Consider the following 16,619-nt stretch of genomic DNA (forward strand, 5'->3'; position numbering starts at 1 on the left):
ATAGGAGGTACCCCTGTCTGTATGTACCGACAGTGTCAAAAATAAACTTGTTGTGTCAAGCTCTTGTTTAGGCCATGTAAATCTCCCGAGTAGTCCGCCTGTTACGTTTAATCACCTAGTCCCGTTCTAGCCTTCGCTCATAGCGTGTATGAGATCTTTATCCCGTGTACGCATAGGGTCACTTAGGCATGATTGAAGATCCGAGGTTTGACGGATTAAGACATTTGCTACACGAGTAGATTAGCAACTGTTAAGAGAAGACAATGAATGCAGGAAAAAGTAGTCATCGTTGCAATAAAAAGAATGCTCGTTGGCATAAAGTAAGCGACGAAGTGTAGCTCTGGAAGGTTTTATGCCCATCGAGAGGTGTACACAGATAAGTAGCTGATCCTGTGGAGGACAAATCGGAAAAGGTATAAGTGACTTAGCTTGATTCGTGGGCGATTGCTGATGAAGCCATAGCACTCGTCGACGGAGCCACGGCGGTTTGCTGATGAAGCCCGACTAGTCGGAGTCAATTCCGATGAGTTATTGACACTGTGAGGCCCGCTCCCGACTAGTTTTCTAGTCGAGACAAGTAGTCGAAGTAATCGTTGGTGGGTCGCCGAGCGTCCTCGCGAAGTCGAAGTAGTTGCGGTATGTCGATATTGCAGCGTGAGCTGCGGTCGGAGTCTGAGTTGAAATAGATCATCCAAGTCATTTTCCAATGCGGATAGGGACTCAGACTATAGCGCCTTCCGATAAACGATGGTTGTGATGTGAAGTCCGAACGGAGACTCGAGTTCGGACCCTTCACGAGTAGGAGTCGAGTTGGATCCGGACTCGCTCTTGCAATTTCCGATTAGATCGGAAATTTGGATTTAGCTAAGATCATCGGCGAGTTCGTCGATGTCGCAGCTGGATGTTGGCATTGATGCTCCAACTCCTTGAGGTTGATGAGGTGGCTGCCGAAGCCACCAGAACCATTGCGATGCAGACCCGGGAGGCGAAGACGAAACCTGCGCCTTCTTCCAGCGTGATGGTGAGGTTGAAACGATGCCATCGAGCTCGCCAGAGGATCTTCGATGAACACCGTACCCCTACCTGGCGCGCTAGCTGTCGGTGTTTCACCGGCAAACCTTCCTAGACATACCCTAACGTAGTAGACTTGTAAGTAGGGTGTCCCTTATCAATATCTTGATGATCTGCAGCAGCACTTCCTGACGGCTCATCAGCAGCACCCTTAGATGCGGGAATCAGCACGGCCTTATCAGCAACAGCCATGGACGGGGAGGCGACTTGATCAATTTCTGCATACACGGACATTTATATATAGTGAATAGTGATTAAATTATGGATTTGATAAAATAAACAGCTGTGGTTAAAAATATATAGAAATAGTTAAACTATGTACAATTATTTCTTGCCTATGTAACAGAATTAGTGCAAGCACATGTACTGATCAGGTTATTCAATTTAACATGCCATTCAAATAGGAATACTGTAAAGAGCACATGATAACTCAGATAACCATATTTCAGAATATCATAAATACATATGATAAATCCCACACAGTGAACCAACTAACCACAATAATTAGCTTAGCACTTTTATGCCAAAATCAAAATACACGCAGCATGTGCTCAAACACTGTGCCTACAAGCATGAAATGATGTCGCAAAATTAAATCCCCAAGAATAACATAATCCATGATCTAAATAAAAAAACACATTTAGTATGAGTTTAATTCAATCAGTACTGAAGCTATGCACTCACCAGGATCTGCGCCGGCCATGGTACCCTTAGCATCAAGACTCGGTGCTTCAACAACAGAGTTTCATGTATAATTTAGATGGCAGCGTATACATATAAGGTTATTTATATTTAAGAATTACCATGTATAATTCTTTTCTTCTAAGAGGTTCTAGAAATCTAACATATATATGAAACTCTTCAACTACAGGGACACCCACAACAAAGTATAGACCAACTGCAATGGTTCACTAAAATTTTAGCTTATCTGCAGAAATAAAGCAAACCAAACAATTGCTGGCATCAGCATCAAGCAGCCTAGCAATATAGTCATGGTGTCCTTTAGAAAAAAATATAGCCACGGTGTTTCTCTTAATGGAGGTCTGAAGCTCTCCCATGCAATTCCATCAGCACCTGTGCACCAAATATCATACTCAAAACCTTTTTTTCACCTGCAATACCATTAACACAAGTAAACTCAGGAGAAGGGTTTACAGGAAAAAAAATAAAAAATCTCCAGACTGTAAACATGTTTTAAGTGGATTGCACCTTCCGTAGGAAAGGCTGCCTTCCTGAATGAAACACATGATAAGTTGCTAACAATGATAAGCTCAACACAGGGCAACGAAAAGCAATTTTCAGACATAAAGAAATATTTCACAATAACACTACAATTCCAGCTGACTCAATGTGACGTCCTGACCTTATTCGATAACTGTTTCTGTTTTCAACTATAGCACGCATCTATCCCTGCAACCTTCTAGCCAACAGAAACTGAGCAGAGTTACCTACAAGCCATTAGAAACAAAAACTCAGACTGCTACAAATAAAATATTTTGAAACAGAAACCAGATGCATCAGTCAACCTTTCACCAAGTGTTATAAGTGTTTATTAGATATTTGCCTCGCTGGACCAATCGGCCACCACCGCCCACAAATTATTTTGTGCCGACCATTGCTAAACAATGTGCGCAATTTAGCCTTGTAAAAAGGAACTGAAACGGGTCTACAGTCTGCACGCAGTAGCAAAAACATAAACTTACATGTCAGATGTTATCATGTAAAATTAATCAGAGCAAACCATATACAAAGAACAATGACTTGACAGCAGTGTTTGTATCCTTATTAGCCAAAAGTATTTTTAATTGTTGGTAAGTAGAAATATAGTGCATAGTTTCCAAATAGTACTTTCATATCTAAAGAAGTAACACTAAAACTTAGTATATTTGTCTTTATCGTGGCTTGATATTATTTTTTTCAAAGAAGTAATTTTAAATAGTAAGTAACATGCACCATGATATTAAAGAAGTAATTTAAAAAAAGTAGAGCAATACTATTGTAATGAATTGACAGTCTCAAGTAGGAGTCAATACCTGTATGATGATTACACTGATTTCATTAGCGAACTCCTTTGGCAAATCCCTCTATCTGCTCCTTTCTCTCCTTTTCCGCAAGCATATCCACAACAAAAGAGCACACTGCTGCTGCCTAGCGCATCTGGCCTCGCACAGGATCTTTCGTGCTACTGTGCTTCTGTTGCTGGGAAAAATTACGCCTCGCACAGGAACAGACAGCATCAGATCATCACATATGGTGAACTGGTTGCATTAGCTGCCAATGTTGTGCTATGAACAACTTCTGAATCGAAGGCGAGCAGTCGGGGGAGGCGCCTGCACCCCGCAGGGGAGGCCGGAGGCGGCCACGTGCCCCGGTGCCAGCGAGGCCAGCAGTGGCCACGCGCAGCGGGGAGGCCGGGTGAGGCCGGAGACGCCCGTGCTCAGGAATCAAGGAGAGGCTTCGCTCTGACCCCGAATCATCCGTGAACTGGCAGGGGAGGAGCGGGCATGTGAGTTCGCGACGCCGGGCACGAGGGGTGATCCGGACGTGGTAGGGACGGCTGCGTGGAGGCGGCCTCTCGGTGGGGCACGACGACGTCAACCCGAGTCGTCGCAGCGAGGAGGTACACGCGTCATTTCGGACACAACACGCATGGAGGTGGTGGACCGAGCGTCGCGTGCTGCTCTGGACTTGGTGGCGGCGGCAAGGTGGCCTTCTCGGCTCTGTGAGGATGGCGACATGGACTTGAGGCGTCGCAGTGGAGAGGTCCGCGCGTTGCTTCGGACACAGTGTGTGCATGGAGGCGGCGGCGGAGGGGGTGCCGAGCGCATGAGCGGCTCGTGCCCCGGCGGCGCGGCGGCGGAGGAGTTGGAGAGGAGGAGGCCGACGGGACGGAGAGAATCTGCGCAGGAGGCAGAGACCCAGCGTCGCGGCGGAGGGTGGTGCCGAGCTAGCGACGTAGGAGTCGGAGTGGCGTGGCGCAGCATAGTGGGGCGGGTAGTCGCGATGAGCGGGAGAGGAGAGCATATGGGATCAGGAGGGGAGCGGAGGGTAGAGGATGCGGTTTCAATGATGGGAGGGGCTGCGGCGTGCGGTGCGGGGAGCGGAGCCAATGAGTATAGGGGGGCGACAGGAAAATAGTCCGACGGTGAATTTCTTCTGGCAGAATGATGAAGGTGGGGTGGGAGAAGGTTACACCAAATTTTTTTTCCCCAATTAGTTTTTTAGGAGTAGAGATTTTCAGAGTGAAGCTAATATATTTTAATTTCAGTATGATACTTCATTATTTATTTTCTAGCTAGGTGGGATAAACAAAGTCGATGAGCTGGACCTGTGGACCAGTTACTAAATCTACAGCTTTTCTCCTGCTGCTTGGAATTATGCAGCAAGACGCAGAAAAGAATTGGTCCAGACGCTCAGTGGCTACTTGAATCAATGAATGGCAGATCCGGAGATTGAACCGAGCCCAGACAAGGCACACGGCAGCTCTATGTCTTTCTCCATGACTGATTTGAGTGGCTAGTCACTTGCGCAATCATGGAGCCCTGGGCAGACGTCCTGTGTGTCGCCGGCCTAGGGTCCGCCCCTAAAATAAGTCATGAGGTATCAATTAATGATAGAGAAAAGAAGATAATAAAATAAATATACATATAGCGGCGAGGCAGCAAGGGAACCTTATGCAGCTTATGAAGGCCCCAGAACCCTCCCCAAACTATTTTCAGCCATGGACGAAGAATAAGGAGTAAGAAAAAGAAAGGAGGGAAGGAAGGAAGAAAAGGAAAATCCCCAAGAAGGTTGAGGCCGTGGATATGTCCTGATGCTTGCTAGCTGACAAACAAGCACAAAATGCAATACGACTAACATAGATGCAAGCACAAACGAGTCTACTGTTGAATAAATCCCGTTGCATAGCACAGTGTGTGTGTGTTGCATACTTGCATTGTGTGTGTTAATTAGTGCATTAGAGGATCAGGCGTGGCTGGAGGTGTGCTTGGTCACTGCTTGATCCGGTTTCTCGGTTTGTTAGCTCGCGGCCAGCATGCAGCGGACGATGCGGACTAGAGCGCGTCGCTCCCGTCGTCAACGGCGTGGCGGGGGAGTCGGGCACTATCACTACAAGAAAACAGCTTAATTTCTCGGCCAGAAATCATTGAAATTAGCCAAAAAGCTGTCGAAAATACATATATTCGTCGGTCGGTCGGCGAAAATAGGGTGACAGAATAAAATCAATGAAAATAAACGGATTTTCGTCAGCAACCGATGAAAATGCGTTTATTTTCATCGGCCACTCTAGCCGACGAAAATAAACACATATTTTCGTCGACTGAGCTGGCCGACGAAAAAGCTGGAGTCTGTTTCATCAGTCCTTGAGACCGACGAAAATAAGTTAGTTAGTTTCGTCGGCTTAGTTGCCGACAAAAATACTAGATACGCACAAATACTAGATAACAATCATAAATTTTATACGAACAGAATCACAAATATAGTTACAAAAAGACCAACCACATTTCTAATAGTATTAATGAAAAGACAACTACAATCAACAGGTTAATACTTGAGCTCGAGCAGGGGGACGGCCGAGAGGAGCGCGTCGGCGGCAGCTCGAATGTGTGGGTGGCGGCAGCACGGGGGGCAGCACGGGGGCGGGTGGGGGGGGGGCAACAGCGCGCGGGAACCGCGGCGCGGGGGGCGGCGGCGTGGGGCGCTGGCGGGCCGCGTGCGGGGACGGCCGCGGGGGCACGGGTGGGCGGGGGCGCACGGGCAGGGGCGCGCGGGGGCGCACGGGTGGGGACGCGCGGGGCGTACGGGCAGGGGGGCGCGTGGCGGGCGCGGCGGGCCGCGGGCAGGGGCGGCGGCCGAGCGCAGGGGCGCGCGCGGGGTGGTGGGCTAGGAGAGCGGCGGGCGGCGGGAGGGGCGAGCGCGGCCACGCGCAGGGCGGCGGGGGCGGGCATGGCCGCGTGGCCGCACGCGGAGCGGCGGGCGGCGGGGCGACGGGCGGCGAGCGGCGGGGCGGCAGCGGCGCAACGGGCGGGAGTGAAACGAGTGGAAAGCAACGGGCAGCGGCGGGGCGGAAGGTGAGCTGCTGAAGAGATACGATAAGTGCAATTTCGTCAGCTTAGGTCAAGCCGACGAAACTACTGAAGAGATAGGACAACTAAATTTCATTGGATTACCAGGTCGACGAAACTATAGTCACATTTTCGTCGGCTTAGGTCAAGCCGACGAAAATGTGACTATAGTTTCGTCGTCGCTGGCTTGGCCGACGAAAATAGGTCATTAGTTTCGTGGTCAGGCCGACGAAAATAATGTGTAATTTCATCGGCCTTCCAACGCCGACGAAATAATACATTTGTTTTCGTCGGTTTGCCGTGGACCGACCAAAATAAATGTGGCTGACGAAAATGAACCATGTATCGTGGCATATAAGCATCAATGAAAAACCGAGTGGCCCATGTATCCTGGCATATAAGCATCAATGAAAAACTGAAAGGCTGCCAAGTTTTGGCAGCGAAAATATTTCTCCTCCCTCTCTCGTGTGCGTTTGTGTTCATCTCGCTCTCTCAAGTGCCGGCGTTGTTCTGCGTGTATTTAGCACTACTACAAAAACGGTTTGTAGGGGTGGATAAAACAGCATTTGTAGAAGTAGGTGCGGTACCGTCTCTACTTCTCGCAGCTAAAAATAACTGTTTGCAGGGACGGGTCACCCCTTAACCCGCCCTTGCAATCGATTTCTAGTGGCGGGTTAGAGGATGACCCACCCCTGAAAATCGATTTCCAGGGGCGGGTTAGAGGGTGATCCGCTCCTGAAAATAGATTTCCAGGTGTGGCTTAGACAGTCACCTGCCCCTGGAAATATCCTTCCTACCTAAATTTTCATGATTTGAATTTAAATTTTCCAAATCTATTTCCCGCTACCTTTTAAAAAAAATCTTGCCAATTTTGACCTATCAAGCTAGTGCGCGATTGAATGTTATAGTGATCAACATGGAATATGTTTCATAAATATAAATAATTATGCATAAAAAATTAAATCGTATAGAAATAAAGCATGCATATACATATATCATTACATTACATCATTAAAAGTGCTACTTGAATACATATTCTTTTCCTAGTTTCCAACGCTACTTGAGGCGGCAAGATGCTGCGGGTTCGCCCACTCAGGAAGACTAATGTATTTAGCGTCCATTGCTAATTCGTGGTCTTTACTAAAAAATGTGCGCATTGGGTGGATCACTTCATACATAATAAAATGACATAAATTGGCTACTACTTCTAGGAGTTGCTTCTCATGGAGTTGCCCCATGATTCTTCTTGGATGAATATGCAATTAATGAATCCATGAAAAGATTAAGCAATGTTAGATAGAGTCCCTTACACATATACATCTATCCCTAATAAAGAGTAGTCCCTTACACATTCAGAATCAGTTGTGTATCTCCCTTGGACCCGCATATGCTCGCACATGTAATACCCGCAGTACCCGGAATTTGCAGGTTGCTTGTGGCATGGGAAGTTTGTGCATAGAGTCATTTCTTTATTTTTTTGACGGGATGAGCACCTCCTTTTTTAATGTAGCATCCATAAGCCCTGTTTTAAAAAGAAAGAAATAAGTAGTTAGTTTATAAATATCTACTTTTATAGAAAAATTAGCACGATGTACGTATAGAAGATAAGAAATTCCCTAACATTTGCAGGATGAATAAAAATTCCATGTATCTCTTCTTTGGCCAATCCAAGGAGTATCACAAAAGCAATCCAGTGACCTCTGCAAAAATATTATATACGATTGTTAGCCATGGATCGGAGCAAGTGTATATCGTCACAAAAGATTGAGATTAGACTTACCCGACGTGGTATGGCGCATATATGGTATAGGCCTCATCTTGCCATTTTTCCATGGCATCACTGTGATATGACTTTCGTTTCTCTTCCTTCTCCTCGGTCGTTTCACACCCAGCTAGCATATCATCGTCGTCCTTCCACTTACTTGGCCCGGCGTGCCTGGTGAAATGAACCGGATTCCCAAATCGAGGAATCCGACTTCCTGTATCATTGTGATAGTCCCTGGATCAAGCACTATCACGTACATAACTCATTCCAGGCATAATATCATAGTCACACTTCGCATAAGGTCAAACACGGGTTTAATTATTACATAAATTCATAGGATTTGTAGTACGGAATTTATTACAAGCCTCTCAGCTAGAACGATCAAGCAGAAAACGCAAAGCGGTAGCTAGGCCTCTGGCCGTCCTTCATCTCCTAGAACCTCCTCCAAAGGCAACTCAAGCGTAGCATGGGTTTCAGTCGTACCAACCATCATTGTTGGGGTCGAACTCCGGATCGGACCCTGCATCGTACCAGGCTATCCCCAAGGTATGGGATAGGTTCACGTCACCATCCGAATGCAAGCTTTATAGTGGACTATTCTAAGGGTATACCAAAGTTCAAGGAATTAGCTGGGGTTTTCTATGCAAGCAACATCATATATAAGTAGGCATAACCTTCTTCCGGCTCCAACTCGGGCCCTTTCGGCATTCCGAACTCCCAGCCCAACGCACACCTTCCAAAACCACCAAGTCGATGCGAGGACTCCCTCTCCTCGCATCTCAACTGCCCCTGGCAGGAAGTCATTCTAGAGGGAGGTAGAAATCATGAGTAACACTAACTAATAAGAGCAACAGAAGAGTAGAGTTGTCCATGACCGAGGATGCGGCTATACGTATAGTTTTCACCCTGCAGGGGTTGTACACCTAGACCCACTCGAATTGAAGTCAAACGGTCCGTCAACCACCTGAACAATGAGACACTGGTCTACTAAAACAGAAACTAGGAGCCACGACACCATCCGGCTTTCCCAGGTCTTGGGCGCATCCTCTCGCAAGAGGTCGCCCCGGGACTGTGAAGCCTCCCTTGCGTCTCGGGGAACGTGAGGTCAGCACCTCCTTCCCCTGCACCGATACTCAATCCTCCTACCGGCTTTGTATCGCACTTGCTAGCCCTGGACCGGGCCCACCCTCATAATGGGTAAGTGGTGTGCACTTTTATCATAGTCCACAATTCATAGTTACACTCACTCGGTCCTCAATTACCGAAGCGGGCATCTTCATCATATGTGTCTCCATCGCAATGGTCCGCAACTGCACCCTTTACGAGCGCCCCCAACACCTCAACCAAGTAACCAACAAGTTGTACCCACAACAGGTACTCCGTAGGGTGTGCCAAGATACACACCCCAAGCCCTCGATTCCACGATTGAGTTAAGTTTGCCCGCTCCTGGCTAAAAGTCCTATTCACCAACTCCTGAAAGTGTATCTCCACTCATGCCAAGACTATCCATCCATTCCCACATGCAAGGCATAGTGAGGCATTTCATATATTATTCAAGTGTGATAGGATTGCAAGGAGTACAGGTAAATAAATAGGCTATGCAGGTTCATCTCATAGTAACACATCATGAAGCGGTAGCACATCTAGCAAGCAATACCTAATAGGTATTCAGATCTGTGGCAGAACCAATCCGCTTGAATTATTCCGGCTCAAGTGCGCTAGTCATCACTATACAAGCGATACTGACTCAATGCACTTCAAACGGACCCATTGGTCTGTCGGGTCACCGCCCGATTTAACCACGGTTATACAGGATCGAAGTAGGTTTACCTCACACGAAGGCGAGATTACAATCACACCATAGCTCGCTAACTTTTAATTTACAGAAATATTAAACCTTATTACAATCTGTTTCAAACTTAAAGTAAACTTATACAAATATTGTTTTAAACCACAAGCTATGCAAGCTTGTTTAGAGTCACAGCGGAAGGAATTAACACACGACTAACACATCGTGAAAGTTGACACCACGCTCAGCCCGAAAAATGGCGTCATTCAGGAGGGTCACTGCCAGCCGGGGACGGATCCCACTCCATGGACCAACCAAACGGAACAGAGGATGGCCAGGCTGGACTATCCATTTGGTTCACACAGGCCATACCTGAAAGACAGACTAGCAAGACTGAGTATGCTAATAGTCAGCAAGACTTACCCGTTTCATGGTATACTTTGCCATATAACTAGACTTATGAAGGCTTGTAATGATTCTAGGTTTAATTTCAGCTGAAAAGCAACAAAGACTATGATCTAACTTTCATGTTTTAGCTTTCAGCTTCTAGTTGCATTAACCATTCTAAGTAAGCACCTATTCTAGACAAGCAAGGTAGAGATTAGCATCCATCAAGATTATTCTAACAATAGTTACTGTTCTTACTCTATGTGGCAGAAGGAACAAGCAGTCTCAATCTCCGCGAGAAACGGACGATTCTGAATCGAGTTTCATAACCTTGCAAGGGTGTTATCGCCATAATCTGGATGGGCCAGAAGTGGGCCATGGAGCAAGATGGGCCTAGAAGATAGTTATGATAAGCTTGCGAATCAGACCCTGTGCGGGCGATTGGGGCCAGAAAGGCCGTGTAAATTTAGATATAGGCAGTTAAGATTCGTGTCGTGTTTGGTTAGGGTTAGTTAAGGAGGACAAGTCTATGGACTATAAATATGTCCCATGAATAAACAAGAAACAGAATCATTCATCAACAACTCTCGGCGCATCGCCTCCCCTATTCTAGGGTTTTCATCGGGTAAGTGCCATGCGGCCCCAATCACGCTCTGCGTGATCGGGGTAGCATTACCCTTGCTCATCTATTTATGTGTTGCTCGTTCTGAAGCCTTGTAGATGGCGAGTAGCATTAGTCATCTTAGCACGCATAGAGTAATGTTATCCTTTTTGTATCTTAATCATGTTTTGTTCGTTGCTCTCGTGTGCTTAATCGTCGTGTTCGATCACGGATGCAATGGTTGCATCTTGTTTTGTCTTTATCAGTAGATCCGATTTGTTATGACTAGTTTCTGTTTATTTGGAGATTTAGTTCAATATGTGCATGATTAGGCCTTGCAAACGAGTTGAACGTTCCGGCAGTATGCTTTAGTATCGGCTTGTAGCTTGAATAGAGGTTGCTTTAGGGATCGGCTTTTTGGTTGTTTCTATGATCTCTGTTTAGGTTGTTTGTTCCGATGCTTTTGTGTATTTGTTAGGCTCAATCACGTGTAGGATGTTCCGATCGTGCAGTGAGGGCTTAGTTGTCGTGGGTTGGATTAGATTGATATTTATGAAGCAAGATTTATTTTGATAAACATATATATACATTGCCTGTTCCAAAGATCCGATCTGGTATTGATGCAATCGGCTTTCTATAGCCGATACCGGGGAGGAGGTGATGAGCCGATCACGGCTCGGATTAATCTCTACACATGTCTGTGTATACAGGAGTTTGACACGTCACACCTTCCTGATCAGGTGTAGGATCAGGTGGCACGCCTAGCAACTTTAAGCCAGGGTGCACGCCGGATCGCTGGGCCGTTGACCGAGAGACCGGGGCCCACCAGCCATCCCGGATGTGTAAGTGCAATCAAGCTCTTTGTGGGTTTTGGCGTTTATGACCACCTAATTAGAGAACTAATGAGATTCATCGAGATGACATGCAGGTAATTTAAAAAGGAGGATGATGTACAGGTTGGAGGATTCCCCAAATCGATATGATGGCTATCTTGACTCATGAAGGCTTAATTTATTTTATATTTTGAATATTGAGTTTAAGAAAAGCCGTACTATTAAGAGGGATCCAAGAACAACTGTCCAACTATTGAACCAAATGCTCAAATCCTGAAAACCACATCCTCATACTCAACCAAAACAGCCAGCAACATTTCACATCCAGCAGAGTTGTTTTGATGGGTGCGGTAGTGCTGCACTTAATGTACCGCTGGGACCAGAGGGGTATAAATTCCCCAACGGTTACAGACCTCGAAACAGAGCTTTTCAACATTCATATTCGTAGAAGAAAGAACCAGAGCTCTTCTCTCTCTCCTCCATTGCTCCCAACTCACCTCTCAAGCGGATCTCCACATCCAACCACCAAATCTTGAGAGAAAAGGCAGCAAACTTCGATTGGAGAGCGGATCTACTGATTCCCCCACTCAAAAGAGCATTTGGTTCACGTTTGGCCGGCGGTTCTAGGGTTTGTTACTCTTGGAGCTTGCTCCTAGCCGGCTAGGCGTCGCCCTTGTACTTGCCCCTTCGTGTGGCAGCCTTGGGAGGTCTGTAACCTTCTCTTGCAGCTAGTAATATCACCCCTCATCTCAAGAGTTCACTCTCTTGACTTGAGAACGAGGAAGGGCCGACCTTTGTGGTGAAGCTCAAGCCTTTTGTGGCAGCCTCAACAACGTGGACTTAGGCCAGCCTTTGTGGCGACGCCGAACCACGGGATAAATCTTTGTCTCGCGTGTTGATTTACTTTATTGCTAAGATACTTTCTTGTTCTAAGTTTGAGGCCGATCTATTTATCTACTGTGGTGTTCTCTGTTTTAGTTCCATATATGTGTTGCTGACACCTGCAGGAAACCTAGAAATTAACTCGATCTACTTTTGGTTCATCAGATTTTGAATTCTGTAATTTGTGTTCTGTTGAGCGCGGCAGTGCCGCACTCGGCACGGCAGTGCCGCACTCTCCTCTAACGAGAATTTGGAGTTGAATTTTTGCAGGCCTATTCATCCCCCCCCTCTAGGCCTCTTTACTGGTCCAGTGATCCTACAAGTGGTATCAAAGCCGCGTTGCTTCATATACGCTTCACCGCGTGAAGTATGGAGACCGGTGGAGGTTCGAGGAAGACCGGTGGCAAGGGAAATGAGGTTCGCATGGAGAATGTTGGCAGTAGTAGTGAGTTGTCACTATCTACAGCCAGCAACTCCACTCTCAGGGATGCTCCCGAAGGGAACACCACCGATGCTACGAGAAGAAAAGAAAGAAAAGAAAGAAGAGAAGCAAAGCTCAAGAAAAGAGAGGAGCGTGAGCAAGAAAAGAAGCTTCAAGAGAAGCTGAGCCGCAAGGAAGCTAGAAGAATCACAAGAGAAGAAAGAGCCAAGAGAAGAGAAGAAAGGGCCAAGATGGAGAAGGCCAAGAAGGTGTATGAAGCATCATCAAGTGAACTATCATCTAGTTCGGATGATGGTGATGATGATGTATCATATCATATCTCTAAGGACAGTAAGAAGGGTGAGAAGAAGAAGAAGGATGAGAGCAGTGGCAACAAGAACAAATACTCCGCTGTATTCTTCAATTATTCTTCTTGTTTCACTAACTGCGATAAGAAGTCTTTCATTAATGTATCCACGGGCAAGTTGCCTCATTTCAATGGGACCAACTTTGCCAAGTGGAAGCACTTGATGAGAGCCTATCTTATTGGTCTTCACCCCGGTCTTTGGGAGATTGTGTGCAGTGGTTTTGAAGGACCGGAGGATCCTGAAGCTCCCACAAATGAAGAGCTAGCTGCTGTCCATCTCAACGGCCAAGCCACAAGCATTCTCCTTAGCGCCTTGGATGGAAATGAGTACAATAGAGTGATGAACGTTGATGTTGCAAAACAGATTTGGGACACTTTGCATCTAGCACATGAAGGTGTTGATAAAGTGAGAAAAGCAAAGATTGACTTGTTGATGGCCAAGCTCAACCGGTTTGTCATTGTTGATGGAGAAGGACCACAAGAGATGTTTGATAGGTTGATGATCTTGGTGGGCAAGATTAGAGGCTATGGTGGTGATGAGCTTGATGACCACAAGGTAGTGAAGATCGTGTTAGAAGCCTACTCACCAAGAAATAAGACCGTAGTCACCTTGATTAGAGACAAGAAGAAGTTTGAGCACTTCACTCCCAATGATGTGCTTGGAAGACTTTTGACATTTGATATGCAAAGAGAAGAAAGCTTGGTGAGTTGCAAGCAAGGTTGGATGGCATGAAAATCAAAGATGTAGCTCTCAAGGCCAATAAATCAAGCAAACAAGGCTGTTCAAGCAAGGCAAAGGGCAGCAAGCAAACTTCTACTTCTCAGCCCAAGAAAGAGAAGGAAATGCAACAAAATGATGATCCAACTTCCTCCTCAAGTGAAGAAGAAGACCATGGGGCAGATTTCAAGAAGATAGATGATATGGCACTATTCATCAAGAAGTATCACAAAGGGCTGAAATCAAATGGGTACAAGCTCATGTAAAGAAGGTTCCCAAACAAGAAGAAGCGGACTTGCCATAATTGTGGCAGCACCGAGCACTTCATAGCAAATTGTCCTTATGAGAAGAAAAGCAACAACTACAAGAAGGACAACCATGAAAGCAAGCATGGGCACAAACAAGAGTATAAGAGAAAGAAGAAGCCTATGGGAGAGGCACACATTGGGTATGAATGGGATTCGAGTAAGAAGTCAAGTGAAGAGGATGTGAAGATTGCAACCATAGCCATCCAAAAGCCATCCTCTACACCAAGGCTCTTCAACAACATGTCCGATGATGATGACTACCACTCCTCTCACATTTGTCTTATGGAAAAGGGTGAGAAGGTAAAACTGAAAGCCACATCTTCACCCTCACCATCTCCTGGTGATATCTCTAGTGAACTTAGTGATAGCTCTAGTGAAGATGATGTCTCTAGTGATGAGGAACTAAATGAGATAACTAGAAAACTAGACCCTTCAACTAAAATCTTCATCACAAAAACTTTGGAGGATCTAGAGAGTGTACAAGCTGAGCTAGCAACTAGAGATGATGATCTCTTAGCACAAGAAAAGTTGTACATTGCTTGCAAGGAAGCTCTTGCATTAGAAAGAAGTGAGGTGTCCTCTTTGCACAAAGCTTTGGCTAATGAGCAAAGAGAACATGCTCTCACAAAGAAGGCAAATATTGCACTCAATGACAAGTATTGTGTCTTAGATGAAAAGCACAAGGATCTTGAGATGCAATATAACCTTCTTTGGAAGAGCACCTCACATCCTTCTAAAGCAAAGGACACCTCTACTCCCTCCACTAGTCAAGATTGTGGAAAATGTTATAATGTTGATTTGAATGTCTATTCCACTAACCTTGCAAACATGGAGGCAATGAGAAAGGAGATTATTAGGCTCAATGCTATGCTGAACAAAAGTGGCAAAGATGAACAAAAGAGGCCAAAATACAAGGATGGAAGATTACCTCACATCAAAAATGGACTTGGTCATAAAAAGGGTAACAAAACCAATGGTCGCAAGGTGATCAATGGTTTTGAGTGTGTTCAGTTCATCAGCAAAGGGAAGGTAGGTACAGATAGACCTGCACAGAGTGTGACACAAAAGCCAACCCGAGCAGCACAGCCTGCCAAGCACAGCAGTGCCGCTGTGAAGGGCGGCAGTGCTGCAACCCCAAGAAAGGGGAAGGTCACCTACTCTTACTCTGCTCATGATAAGCCCAAGAAGCATGTCTACAAAGTGAAAAATGAGCCCCAGAAGCTGAAGAATACCATCTGGGCCACCTCAAATAGATATTCTTATCAACTGAAGGCTCATGCACATAGACAAAGCTTGAGTTCATGTTTTGTATTGAAGAACAACAACAAGGGGGAGGTGTATGCCAAATATGTTGGCAAAGACAGAAATGTTTATATTAACACCTCTATTTGGGTTCCGAAGATTCTTGTTACTAATATGCAAGGCCCCAAGAACATTTGGGGACCTAAATCAAGGAACTAAATCTGTTTTGTAGGCATACTCCTCTGGTGGATCAAGTTGGGTGCTTGACAGCGGATGTACAAATCATATGACCGGAGAAAGGAGTATGTTCTCATCATATTCCCCAACTACAGATTCGAGTGAGAACATTATTTTTGGTGATAACTCAAAGGGGGATGTGATTGGTTTTGGTAAAATTGCTATTACACTTGAGCATTCAATTTCTAATGTTTTACATATTGATTCGTGTAGTTACAATTTGTTGTCAGTTTCATAACTTTGTGAGAAAGGCTTCAATTGTCTCTTTACGGATAAGGGTGTGGAAGTATTTAGTAGGGAGGATTCCACTATTGTCTTAACAGGTCGCCTCAAGAACAAGCTCTACTTAGTTGATTTCAACAAAAGTAAGCCTAAGCTTGAGACCTGTTTAGTGGCAAAATCTAGCATGGGTTGGTTATGGCGTCGCCGACTAGCTCATGTTGGGATGAGGAACTTGGCCAAACTACAAAAGGACAACCACGTCCTTGGACTAACCAATGTTGATTTTGACAAAGACAGGATTTGTAGCGCTTGCCAAGCCGGAAAGCAAGTAGGTGAACCTCACCCACCAAAGAGCATCATGACCACCACTCAACCTTTGGAGATGATTCATATGGATCTCTTTGGACCGGTTGCCTACCTTAGCATCGGGGGTAACAAATATGGATTAGTTATTGTTGATGATTATTCCCGTTTCACTTGGGTATTCTTTGTCTTTGATAAGTGCCAGGTACAATACAAGGTGAAGATATTTGCGAAAAGGGCACAAAAGGAATTCGGTCTCCCAATCAAGAAAGTGAGAAGCGACAATGGGACCGAATTTAGAAACACCCAAGTTGAAGAATTTCTTGATGATGAGGGCATCAAGAATGAGTTTTCAACCCCATACACCCCTCAACAAAATGGTGTAGTTGAAAGGAAGAATAAGACAC

At 45.7% G+C, this 16,619-nt stretch overlaps 1 long non-coding RNA gene across 1 annotated transcript; it reads right to left on the bottom strand.

The window, feature by feature from the left end:
* Positions 1-1,772: 1,772 nt before the first annotated feature.
* LOC112901485 lies at positions 1,773-4,068 on the bottom strand. The gene is made up of 3 exons (XR_003230307.1): positions 3,105-4,068; positions 2,435-2,744; positions 1,773-2,183 (listed from the first exon to the last, which is right to left on the bottom strand). It is a non-coding gene; the product is annotated as an uncharacterized LOC112901485 (long non-coding RNA).
* Between the last annotated feature and the right edge of the window lie 12,551 nt (positions 4,069-16,619).

This window comes from Panicum hallii, chromosome 7, assembly GCF_002211085.1.
Source record: "Panicum hallii strain FIL2 chromosome 7, PHallii_v3.1, whole genome shotgun sequence".
In the NCBI taxonomy this organism is placed as follows: domain Eukaryota; kingdom Viridiplantae; phylum Streptophyta; class Magnoliopsida; order Poales; family Poaceae; genus Panicum; species Panicum hallii.